The sequence below is a fragment of the Elephas maximus genome, chromosome 3, assembly GCF_024166365.1.
Source record: "Elephas maximus indicus isolate mEleMax1 chromosome 3, mEleMax1 primary haplotype, whole genome shotgun sequence".
Classification (NCBI taxonomy): Eukaryota; Metazoa; Chordata; class Mammalia; order Proboscidea; family Elephantidae; genus Elephas; species Elephas maximus.
This window is the reverse complement of record NC_064821.1, coordinates 205721012-205735006: the sequence shown is the minus strand read 5'-3', so window position 1 is coordinate 205735006 and position 13995 is coordinate 205721012.

Sequence of the window (13995 nt, the reverse complement as noted above, 5' to 3'; positions counted from 1 at the left end):
GTGTGTGTGTGTATGTATTAGCAATTTGTCCCAAGATGGTATGCTTCCAGCTGGAGCAGAACCAGGCTCCCGGAGTCTTAGCCCACCACTCCCAGCCACTCTCTACTACACTCCACCCACTCTTGCTCCCCAGACCCTGGGGAAGAGCACAATTTGAAACCCAGGTTACCATCTTTGGTTTGACCCCATAAAAACTATTTCAGGCCCCATAGAAGCCATAAATATATTGCCATAAAAATAAATGTCCAGCCAGATCACTATAAACTGTAACTTTAAAATATATTACTCTAGCTTCCCAGAGAAATATCTTTACAGAATGATAATTTAATATTATTCTTATTCCTTCAAGAACCATTATTAGACATGGCCATTTTGGAAAAATTACTTTTGGAATTACTGTCTACGTTATTGTTCAGTGATATTAAAAAAGATCTTTAAAATAAAATTTTCTCATCCTTTCAGATCTAGGAAATTTCTGCCTTTCTATGACACCTAATATATTTTCTTTTATAGACAACTTGTTGTTGTTGTTAGGTGACATTGAGTCAATTCCGACTCACAGAGATCCCATATGGTTTCCTAGGCTGCAATCTTTACAGAAGCAGACTGCCAGGTCTTTCTCCCAAAGAGTGGCTAGGTGGATTTGAACTGCTAACCTCTTGGTTAGCAACTGAGTGTCTAGCCTTTGTGCTGCTAGGGCTCCTTTATAGACAACTAAAGGTGTAATAGCTCCTAACCTTACAGGGACTGTCAGGATGCAGAGCCAAATTTTGTACCAGATTGCAGGAACTCCTTGCATTTGGTTTCTGGTACATTTGTTCCCCTCATTCCTCACTTCACCCCACCCCTTGTCAACATCTGCTCCTTGGCCTCCTCCCTTCCTCTTGGTAGTGTGATGGATAACTCTGTCCTTTATTGTGTTATAAGTCTTTGAAAACTTTTTTCAGAAGTTGGTAAGATGTAGAAACTAATAAATAATGTGTTAAAGGCAGACTTTGGTTCCTTGACGGCCACGTAATTGAGTTCTTTGGGGGTCTGGGCTTCCTCAGTGCTTCTCAAATCACTCTCCAGAGGCAGAGGCCAACATGCAGGTATGGCTGGGGAACGAGGATCTCACAGGGATCCCATGTGACAGAGTTGAGCTCTCCAGAGGCAGAGGCCAACACGTAGGAATGGCTAGGGAACCAGGATTGTGTGCAAAACCTGAGCATCCCTGGCATTGTGTAGTGCTGAGCAGGTGGAGGGTACATGAAGGTAATATGCCAACAAGAGGAGCAAACACAGTCAATGAAAATTCTAAGTACCTTCAGGCAAGAGAGACTGGCTTTGTAGAGAGCAACCTTGCTGCTGCTGACCCTAAATTCTCCTTCTGTGGCTCAGGACCCACAGAGACAGTGTGGGAGCCAGGTCAGGATTCCTCTCTATTGTATTGAGCATCCCCACCTGTGTTGATGACCAAGCAGGTGTTACCATTTGATTGCCTTAACTGGGTGGCTAATTTGCAGCATGATTCCATTAGACTCCTCAGAACAGGAATGTACAAGGCTTGTGCTCTTCTGTGGAGTCTGGCTGGCACTGGGGCTGGGCAATCATCCAGGAGGTGGGCCGAAGTGCACCAGCCGAGGCTGCCCTGAATTCTGCCAAGAGGCTGCTGGGAAGTTGGTGGTCTTCTGTGCTGGCTGCTGGCCTTCCTGAAGTCTCTTCTCCAACCAAGCCTGCAGCTCATGTCGCTGGTGTCAGGACGACAGATCCAAACAGGGGTGGGGGAGGCCCTGGAGCAGGGTTCTATCTAGAGGCAGCTCTGAAGACACCGTGGAGGCAGGTTGGCTAGTACTGCATAGGCCAGGAAAGCATTGCCTGGTGGATGGGATTCGAGGGTAAGAGCCCCGTCCAAGGCAAAAGCATGAGGACCCTGTCTTAGTTGCCTAGTGCTGCTATAACAAGTGGGTGGCTTTAAAGAACAGAAATTTATTTTCTCACAGCTCAAGAGGTTAGAAATCTGAATTCAGGGTGTGGCTTTAGCAGGGGGAGGGGGAGACTTCTTTGTCTATTTCAGCTTTTAGTAGCCAGCAATTCTTGGAGCTCCTGGGCTTGTTGATTTATCTGCCTCTGTCATCATCAGACAATGTCTGTCTTTCCCATTGTGTGTGTGTCTGTGTCTATGCTGCTCTTTATATAACTCAGAAGTGATTAGGTTTGGGATCCACCCTGCACTGGTGTGACCTCACTGCTGACTGATTATAGTACATTAGAGGACATTGTAGAGTGATTACATTACATTGGCTTACATTATAGACGTAATTACATTGCATTATATTAGATTACATCCACAGGAATGGGGGTATACCTATTTGGGGGGGACATAATTCAATCCATAGCAGACCCCTTCATGGGGAAGCCTTTCTGCTCTAGATGTGCTGCCTTCAGTGTGATTTTGGGTGCCCTCTCCAGGAAGCCTTCTGCTCACAAACCTTCCCAACCCCACTGTGTCAGGAAGTCAGGCCTTCTTCGCAATGGCGTGACCTGAGAAGTGGGTTTGGAACCCCTAGGAACCCCACTGTGCATCTGGTGCCTCTGACATTGAGTAGCTATTGGAGTCCTGGCAGAGGCCTCAGACGTGTGCCTCCTGGAAGCCTGAGGTGGACTCTGGCAATGGCTAACCCCCCTGACAAAAACAGTCCCCAAGTGAGGGCACACCCCAGCAGGGTGCACTGCAGCAGCACTTGTCTGAAATACAGAAAGGTGTGCTAGAGTAAGCTGGTCCGGTGATATCCAAAACTGGCTGCATACCCCCAGAGGCCTGGGCCCTGCCCCAATCCAGGGAATCAGAATCTCTGGGGTAGGGGGTTGGAGGGGTGGATGCTTGTCTTGGAAGAGCTCCCCAGGAAGATGCTAATGTGCAGGCAGGGCTCAGAGCCAAGACTCCTAGTCTACATTTGGGAGTTGGGCCCAGAGAGGTGATTCAGCAAGGCTGCACAGCTGGCTGAGCCAGGCCCAGAAGCCAAGTCTTCTGGCACCCAGTGCAATCTTGACACCCGAGGGCTGTCACGCTACCCTGCACTGCGACCTGCCCTGCCCAGCCCTCAGGTCCCACAGGCGCCTTCTGACCACTCTCAGTCATACATGCTCTGCCATTCCACGTGTCCATGGAGCGCCTGCTCCTTAACCTGGTTTTTAGAGAAAAAAAGTTTCCTTGTCTCTCTGATTCTCTCATGAAATCATAAGGCCTGTGAGGCTGCAGCCCTCAACAAATCAAACTCTGGACCATAGCTCCAGAACAAGGGCTGTGGGCCCCACGGGGTCAGAGAAACTAAAAAGCTGAACCTCTTGCACAGCAGGAGAGATCAGAGTAGAATGGAGGAGTCAGCTTTGGAACAGGGTTTTGAACCGGTTCATCCGCCCCAGATATACTGAATCAGAATCTACATTTTAACAAGATCCCCAGGTGATTGTTACGTATAATAAATTTTGAGAACCACTGCTCTACTGGTGGATCTCAGAATTGGTCCCTAACCAGCTGCATTAAGGTTAGCAGTTTGAATCTACAAGCCACTCCCTGGAAGCCCTATGGAGGCAGTTCTACTTTGTTCCATAGGGTCGCTATAAGTCAGAATCAACTTGACAGCAACGGGTTTGGTTTTTTGTTGGGAGCTTGTTAGAAATGCAAATTCTTAACAGGAGTTCGAACTGAACTGGTTCAAAACTCTGCTTTGGAATCAAAGCAAATCAGGTTTGCTATCAAACCACATAAAGAAGCAGACCATGACAGCTTCTACAACCCCCCAAACAAAAGAATCAAAATCTTTCCCAAATGAAGATACAATCCTGGAATTATCAGATACAGAATATAAAAAACGAATTTACAGAATGCTTCAAGACATCAGGGATGACCTCAGAAATGAAATAAGGCAATCTGCAGAAAAAGCCAAGGAACACACTGATGAAACAGTTGAAGAACTCAAAAAGATTATTCAAGAACATAGTGGAAAAATTAATAAGTTGCAAGAATCCACAGAGAGACAGCATTCAGAAATCCAAAAGATTAACAATAAAATTACAGAATTAGACAATGCAATAGGAAGTCAGAGGAGCAGACTCGAGCAATTAGAATGCAGACTGGGACATCTGGAGGACCAGGGAATTAACACCAACATAGCTGAAAAAAAATCAGATAAAAGAATTAAAAAAAATGAAGAAACCCTAAGAATCATGTGGGACTCTATCAAGAAGGATAACTTGCGTGTGATTGGAGTCCCAGAACAGGGAGGGAGGACAGAAAACACAGAGAGAATAGTTGAAGATCTGCTGACAGAAAACTTCCCTGACATCATGAAAGACGAAAGGATATCTATCCAAGATGCTCATCGAACCCCATTTAAGATTAATCCAAAAAGAAAAACACCAAGACATATTATCATCAAACTCGCCAAAATCAAAGATAAACAGAAAATTTTAAAAGCAGCCAGGGAGAAAAGAAAGGTCTCCTTCAAGGGAGAATCAATAAGAATAAGTTCAGACTACTCAGCAGAAACCATGCAGTCAAGAAGGCAATGGGATGACATATACAGAGCACTGAAGGAGAAAAACTGCCAGCCAAGGATCATATATCCAGCAAAACTCTCTCTGAAATATGAAGGCGAAATTAAGATATTTACAGATAAACACAAGCTTAGAGAATTTGCAAAAACCAAACCAAAGCTACAAGAAACACTAAAGGAAATTGTTTGGTCAGAAAACCAATAATATCAGATACCAGCACAACACAAGGTCACAGAACAGAACATCCTGATATCAACTCAAATAGGGAAATCACAAAAACAAATTAAGATTAATTTAAAAAAAAACAAAGCTCATAACAGGGAATCATTGAAGTCAATATGTAAAAGATCACAATAATCAAAAAGAGGGACTAAATACAGGTGGCATAGAACTGCCACATGGAGAGGGATACAAGGCGATATAGGACAATACAAGTTAGGTTTTTACTTAGAAAAATAGGGGTAAATATTAAGGTAACCACAAAGAGGTATAACAACTCCATAACTCAAAATAAAAACCAAGAAAAACGTAACGACTCAGCAAAAATAAAGTCAAATACTATGAAAATGAGGAACACACGATTTACAAAGAAAAACGTCTCAGCGCAAAAAAGTAAGTGGAAAATTGAAATTGTCAACAACACACATAAAAAGACATCAAAATAACAACACTAAACACATACTTATCTATAATTTCGCTGAAAGTAAATAGACTAAATGCACCAATAATGAGACAGAGAGTCTCAGACTGGATAAAGAAACACGATCTGTCTATATGCTGCCTACAAGAGACACACCTTAGACTTAGAGACACAAACAAACTAAAACTCAAAGGATAGAAAAAAATATATCAAGCAAACAATAAGCAAAAAAGAGCAGGAGTAGCAATATTAATTTCTGACGAAATAGAGTTTAAACTTAAATCCACCACAAAGGATAAAGAAGGACACTACATAATGATAAAAGGGACAATTGACCAGGAAGATATAACCATATTAAACATTTATGCACCCAATGACAGGGCTGCAAGATACATAAAACAAATTTTAAGAGAACTGAAAAGTGAGATAGACACCTCCACAATTACAGTAGGAGACTTCAACATACCACTTGCAGAGAAGGACAGGACATCCTGTAAGAAGCTCAATAGAGACACGGAAGACCTACTTACAACAATCAACCAACTTGACCTCATTGACTTATACAGAACTCTCCACCCAACTGCTGCAAAGTATACTTTTTTTTCCTAGCGCACATGGAACATTCTCTAGAATAGACCACATATTAGGTCATAAAACAAACCTTTGCAGAATCCAAAACATCGAAATATCACAAAGCATCTTCTCAGACCATAAGGCCATAAAAGTGGAAATCAATAACAGAAAAACTAGGGAAAAGAAATCAAATACTTGGGAACTGAACAATACCCTCCTGAAAAAAGACTGGGTTATAGAAGACAGTAGGGAGGGAATAAGGAAATTCACAGAATGCAACGAGAATGAAAATACTTCCTATCAAAACCTCTGGGACACAGCAAAAGCAGTGCTCAGAGGCCAATTTATAACGATAAATGCGCACATACAAAAAGAAGAAAGAGCCAAAATCAGAGAACTGTTCCTACAACTTGAACAAATAGAAAGTGAGCAACAAAAGAATCCATCAGGCACCAGAAGAAAACAAATAATAAAAATTAGAGCTGAACTAAATGAATTAGAGAACAGAAAAACAATTGAAAGAATTAACAAAGCCAAAGGCTGGTTCTTTGAAAAAATTAACAAAATTGATAAACCATTGACCAGACTGACTAAAGAAATACAGGACAGGAAACAAATAACCCGAATAAGAAACGAGAAGGGCCACATCACAACAGACCCAACTGAAATTAAAAGAATCATTTCAGATTATTACGAAAAATTGTACTCTAACAAATTTGCAAACCTAGAAGAAATGGATGAATTCCAAGAAAAACACTACCTAGCTAAACTAACACAATCAGAAGTAGAACAACTAAATAGACCCATAACAAAAAAAGAGATTGAAAAGGTAATCAAAAAACTCCCAAAAAAAACAAGCCCTGGCCCGGATGGCTTTACTGCAGAGTTCTACCAAACTTTCAGAGAAGAGTTAACACCACTACCACTAAAGGTATTTCAAAGCATAGACAATGACGGAATACTACCTAACTCATTCTATGAAGCCACCATATCCCTGATACCAACACCAGGTAAAGACATCACAAAAAAAGAAAATTACAGACCTATATCCCTCATGAACATAGATGCAAAAATCCTCAACAAAATTCTAGCCAATAGAATCCAACAACAAATCAAAAAATTAATCCACCATGACCAAGTGGGATTTATACCAGGTATGGTTTTTTTTTTTTTATGCAAGGCTGGTTTAATATTAGAAAAACCATTAATGTAATCTACCATATAAATAAAACAAAAGACAAAAACCACAGGATCTTATCAATTGATGCAGAAAAGGCATTTGACAAAGTCCAACACCTATTTATGATAAAAACTCTCACCAAAATAGGAGTTGAAGGAAAATTCCTCAACATAATAAAGGCCATCTATACAAAGCCAACAGCCAACATCACTGTAAATGGAGAGAGCCTGAAAGCATTTCCCTTGAGAACGGGAACCAGACAAGGATGCCCTTTATCACCGCTCTTATTCAACATTGTGCTAGAGGTCCTAGCCAGAGCAATTAGGCTAGACAAAGAAATAAAGGGCATCTGGATTGGCAAGGAGGAAGTAAAATTATCTCTATTTGCAGATGACATGATCTTATACACAGAAAACCCTAAGGAATCCTCCAGAAAACCACTGAAACTAATAGAAGAGTTTGGCAGAGTCTCAGGTTATAAGATAAACATACAAAAATCACTTGGATTCCTCTACATCAACAAAAAGAACATCGAAGAGGAAATCACCAAATCAATACCATTCACAGTAGCCCCCAAGAAGATAGAATACTTAGGAATAAATCTTACCAAAGATGTAAAAGTCCTATACAAAGAACTACAAAGTACTACTAGAAGAAACTAAAAAGGACCTACTTAAGTGGAAAAACATACCTTGCTCATGGATAGGAAGACTTAACATAGTAAAAATGTCTATTCTACCAAAAGCCATCTATACATACAATGCACTTCCGATCGAAATTCCAATGTCATTTGTTAATGTGATGGAGAAACAAATCACCAACTTCATATGGAAGGGAAAGAAGCCTTGGATAAGTAAAGCATTACTGAAAAAGAAGAAGAAAGTGGGAGGCCTCACTCTACCTGATTTCAGAACCTATTATACAGCCACAGTAGTCAAAACAGCCTGGTACTGGTACAACAGGCACATAGACCAATGGAACAGAATTGAGAACCCAGATATAAATCCATCCACATATGAGCAGCTGATATTTGACAAAGGCCCAGTGTCAGTTAATTGGGGAAAAGATAGTCTTTTTAACAATGGTGCTGGCATAACTGGATATCCATTTGCAAAAAAATGAAACAGGACCCATACCTCACACCATGCACAAAAACTAACTCCAAGTGGATCAAAGACCTAAACATAAAGACTAAAACGATAAAGACCATGGAAGAAAAAATAGGGACAACCTTAGGAGCCCTAATACAAGGCATAAACAGAATACAAAACATTACCAAAGCAAATCAGGTTTGGAATCAGCTTAGGAATCTGAGCTTTCAATTCTGGCCTTTCTGAGCTTCAGTTTCCTCATCACAGAGTTGTGGTGGTGATCAAATGAAAAGCACCTGCTTTATCATGTATGGGATATTAGTCAGGATAGGCTAGGTTTGCTGCTATAAGAAACAACCACAAAATCTCAGTGCAGGTAAACAAGGCTTTATTTCTCCCACATACTACATGCTCAGTGGGGTTGGAAGGGGGTTCTGTTGATGATTGTCATTCTGGAACTCAAGCTGAGAGAGTCTCCACTAATATTTCACATCAGGCTTCAGGATTCACAGTGGCAGGGAAAGAAACATGGAGATTCAAATACCAGCTCTAATATGTTGTCCCTCAGAAGGAACATACATCATTCTGTTTACATTTTGTTGGCCAAAGCCAGTCATGAGGACACATCTAACTTTGAGAGGCATGTGCTCAGAAGGAGAAGAGAGTCTGGAATCTTGGTGAGCACTAGCCAAGCACACCACTGTGTGTAAGGAGTTATTATCATGCAGGTGGCAGAGACAGACATTACCACACTAATACTAGAGCCCAGGTCTCTGTGCTCCTTTCTAAAGCCCGAGGTCTCATTCCTCTGCACCACGCAGCTGTCAATGGACAGTCTTATATTGTGTGAACTCCTCTCTTCTGAGCCATTCACCTCTCCTCTAGGATTATGATGAGAAAGGCTGAAAAGAAACGTTTCTAAAGGGCTACAAGAACATCTGAGCAAAGAGAATGAAATTCCATTGTCAAGCCTTCCAGTTCAAGAATTGTTCCTTCTTTCAGGGTTCATAACTCCGGTCATATTTCTAAATGGCTTATGCTTGTCAGCAATAGTACTTCCTCTGTAAACAACGGAATTTGAGGAATGACTTACAAAAGATATATCACTCTTCAATACATGCTTTTGACTTGGGGGTGTAAGTTGACATCACAGCTCCCTGAGCAATCATTTGCCAAGAGGTGTTCTTTCAGCCAGCCTTCTCCAGGGCATCTTCATCACTCTCGTTGGAGGAGCCCTGGCTTTCAGGGGTGTCCCAGCTCTGCAGAAGTTGCTCAGGCAGCAGGACCCCTGAAACACTGACCAGTAAACTCAAAGAGCTCAGTGGGGAGGGGCAGAGACTCAGCAACCGCACCTCTCCAGGCTTGTATAAAATTCTTCCCTATGAATCAAAAACACACGTAGGAGTCTTTTTAGTGACTGGTTTTGTTTGCATATTATATTCAGCTCCAATTGTGAGCCCAGCATTGTTCTAGACTTTGGGATTCAGCGATGTCTCCACAGAATTTACAAACACACAAAAACCCTTAGGTGAAGAATCGTACTTCAGAGAGAGTAGGTGGTGAAGACAATAAGGCAAGGGAAGGGACCAGAGAATGCCCTGGGCTGGGGGAGCAAGACTGATATTTTAGATACGGTGGCCTGGAAAGGCTTTTCTGAGGAGACAACTAAGCAAAGATGTGAAGGAACAGACAAGCCAGTAATGCTAAGACATGGGAACAGGGCATTCCATTCAGAGGAGATGTGTGTGTGTGAATGTGTATATGTGCACATGTGTGTGTGTATGTGTGTGTATATGTGTATACCCATTGCTGTCCAGTTGATTCCAACTCATAGCAACCCTATAGTACAGGTAGAACTGCCCCATAGGGTTACCAAGGCTGAAATCTCTAAGGAAGCAGAATGCCACATCTTTCTCCTGTGGAGGGGCTGGTGGGTTCGAACCACTGACCTTTCAGTTAGAAGCTTACTGTTTAACCACTGCACCACCAGGGCTCATATATATGTATGCATGTGTGAATGTGTGTATGAATGCATGTGTGTGAATGTGTATATGCGTGTATGGATGTGTGTAGGTGTGTGTGAGAATGTGTGTTTGCGTGTGTATGTATGTGAGCATTTGTGTATGTATGTGTGTATACGGGTGTGAGTACACGTGCATTATCTGTTTATATGAATGTGTGTGTGTAAAGTAGCCCTTAGGCAGGGCAGGTTATAGGCCCATCATGTTCTATGCAAGTTGGTACATGCTTGAGGCGCTGAGTTCAGCATTCCATACAGACAGGGGTACAGCAAGTGTAAAGGCCCTGAGGCAGGAAGTAGCTTGACTTGTCTGAGGAAGAGCAAGAAGGTAGCAGTGACCAGTGCCTGGTGAGCAAGAGGAGAAGAGGGAGGGATGAAGGGCCACATCAGGAAGGGCCTTGTCACTATGGTAAGGGTCAAATTCTGACACACTGTAATATTGCCTTTCAAAGCCCACAGGGCCTTCATCACCCATAGCTGTAAAAAGAGGTACAGTTCTGACAGGAACTGTAACTGGCCCTCACAGGCTCTGCGGGTTTGGGAAGACAGCGCTGAGCTCCATGGTGACCCTCCGCGCCTCCCTGAGGTAACGCAGTGACGCTCTGTCGCTGGCCTGGGAACAGGTAGATTCTAGTTCCTACTCTACTGTCATCTACCCACCCACCGCCTGCCCTTACAATTCTAAGAGTTTGTGAATCGCTTCACTTGAAGTTTCTGGGACTCTCACTGAGCCCTGCTCAGAGCCTGAGGAAGGTGAGACTCCACCACTGAAAATACAATGTACCTCATGTACAGCCTGCGGCCCTCTGTTGGTGGTAGGCTGTATGTCACTATGATGGTGACCAGGTTTCAGCAGAGCTTCAGACTGAGAAGGACCAGGAAGAAAGACTTGGTGCTCTACTTCCCCAAATCAGCCAGTGAACGCCCTATGGATCCCCACGGCCTGATCTGCAATCGATCATGGGATGGCAGAGGATCAAGAAGCGTCTTGTTCCATTGTGCATGAGGTCACCACGAATCGGGAGCAGCCCAACCAGCAGCTGACAACAATAACACAAGAGCTTGAGGAGTCTGAGAAACAGACAGTATCCTCTCCCTCTTTGAAATCAGTTGTGAGACCCAGGGACTCCACAAGCAGGGCCCTGTAAACACCTTCCAGCAAAAGGAGCTGCTGGCCAGTCCTGCAGGAAAGCAGTTCAGGAAGGAAACCCTTTCCCCTCAGCCCGTTCGTGTCCACCATCTGCTCACTGTGCTCTGCTGCCCTGATAACTGTTTTTCTTGGCATTCTGGGGGTAGTAGGTCATGTTAGATTCTTTTTTTTCTTTCTTTCTTTTTTCAAATATTCCACTGACATCAAAGTGAAAGGGATGCAAGGTAGAAAGAAATGAGTCGGGGAGGATCCCGCATGTTTCAGGACTGCTTTCATGTCCGGGATGTGCAGGAATGCTGGGGTGGGTGTTATCTCCCCCAGCTGGAGGAAGGGCGGCGGGTGGGAGTGTGCTGTCCAAATGCAGAAATGATCTGGACAGACAGCAGGGCAGTGCGCTGCATGAAAGCAAGAGTCAAGGGCAAGATTTTTCAAACGGAGATAGCGCGGAGGATAACAGGGGGCTTAGATTGAGCAATAAAACATGTAAACTGGTAGGAGGCGGCCTGCTGTGTCGGGAGGAGCGTGGAGAACTGGGAAGCGAGGGCTGATGTGTGATGGCGGGAAGGCACATCCCCTCCAGAGCCCAGATGGTCTCACCTGAAAAGTGACATCTCTAAGGATGGCATTTCCATGCCTCTGATTTTCCCGAATACTTCTAATTTGGGGACAAGTTATTCTACTCCAAAACAGCGAATGGTTAGTGAAAGAACTAAAAGGGATTTCATTTTCATAACTCAGCCTTGATCCCCAAACTTCAGAAGTTTATGGTCTAATGGAGGTGGCGAAGTAAGCATGTGACAAAGATTTCCAGTCTCAAGCCACACAAAACAAAATGGCTGCCAATGTGTTCGGTAGTAAAAGGTGTTAAGAGAGGAGTTCCCTGGAATGGCCTGAGCTGTGGAGGATACATCTGGGAACACTCCTCAGTGGAGGAAATTTTTAGGAGAGAAAGGGACTAGCATGGGTGGAAAGAAGGCTTGTGAACAGTTTGGAAAAGAGGGCAGGTATCAGATGGGTCTGTTTTACACAGGCTCATAACCAAAAATAAAACTCCATCAGTTGCCGTACAGTCGATTCTGACTTCTGGCAGCCCCATGTGTTTCAGAGCAGAACTGTGCGCTATAGGGTTTTCAATGGCTGTGATCTTTCAGAAGTAGATCGCCAGGACTTTTTCCCGAGGCACCTCCGGGTAGATTCAAACTGCCAGCCTTTTGGTTAAGAGCGGAGCACTTAACAGTTTGTACCATCCATTCCTATAGGATGAGACTATATACAGTACTGGCTCAATACAAGTTTGCTTTTTATAAATTTCTGTTTTCTTCTCCTCCTCCTTCTTTTAAGTAAAGTTTATATGCTCTTTTTATAGAGCCACTTGGCAGTATGCCTCAAAAATGGTCAAACCCCTTTGCACTAAAAGTTCTGCTTGAAGGAATTCATTCCAAGGGAATAATCAGGGCTAATAACTGCTATTAGTTGAGCCCTATGTGCCAGACACGGCCAAAGCAAACTTTATATGTTGTATTTTATCCTTATAATAACCTTATAAGGAAGAAATTATAATCACTATACTATGTGTTCCGCAGTCAGCCTCTGGCCTGGTTCTGACTGATGATATTGAGCTTGTCCATCATCTCTTTCCACAGATGTAGTCAATTTGATTCCTGTGTACTCCATTTGGCGAGGTCCACATGTATGGTTGCTGTTTAATGACAGAAGACCAGACAAGTTGTGGGATGACATTAAGATTATCATACATGAAGAAAGTGAAAGATCATTAAAAAGACAGGAAAGAAAGAAAGAAAAGACCAAAATGGATATCAGAAGGGACTCCAAAACTTGCTCTTGAACGGAGTGGTGAAAGTGAAAGGAAGAAATGATGAAGTAAAACAGCTGAATAGAAGATTTCAAAGGACGGCTCAAGAAGACAATGTAAAGTATTGTAATGAAATGTGCAAAGACTTGGAATTAGAACACCAAAAGGCAAGAACTCACTCAGCATTCCTCAAGTTGGAAGAACTGAAGAAAAAATACAAGCCTCAAGTTGCAACAGTGAAGGATTCTATAGGCAAAATATTGAACGACCCAGGAAGCACCAAAAGAAGATGCAAGGAATACAGTGTCACTGTACCAAAAAGAATTGGTCAACGTTCAGCCACTTCAGGAGGTAGCATATGATCAAGAACTACTGGCACTAAAGGAAGAAGTCCAAGCTGCACTGAAGGCACTGGCAAAAAAAAAGCTCTGGGAATTGATAGAATACCAATGGAGATGTTTCAACAAACAGATGCAACATTGGAATTGCTCACTCATCTATGCCAAGAAATTTGGAAGATAGCTACCAGGCTAACTGACTAGAAGAGAACCATATTTGTGCCCATTCAAAAGAAAGGTGATCCAACAGAATGTGGAAATTATCAAACAGTATCATTAATATCCATACACGTAAAATTCTGATGAAGATAATTAAAAAATGGTTGCAGTAGTACATGGACAGGGAACTGCCAGAAATTCAGAAGAGGACGTGGAACGAGGAATATCATTACTGACGTCAGATGGATCCTGGCTGAAAGCAGAGAATACCAGAATGATGTTTACCTGGGTTTTATTAACTAAGCAAAGGCATTTGACTATGTGGATCATAACAAATTATGGATAACATTGCAGAGAATGAGAATTCCAGAACACTTAATTGTGCTCATAAGGAACCTGTACTTAGACCAAGAGGCAGTAGTTTGAACAGAACAAGGAGATACTGCGTGGTTTAAAATCAGGAAAGATGTGCATCGGGGTTGTATCCTTTCC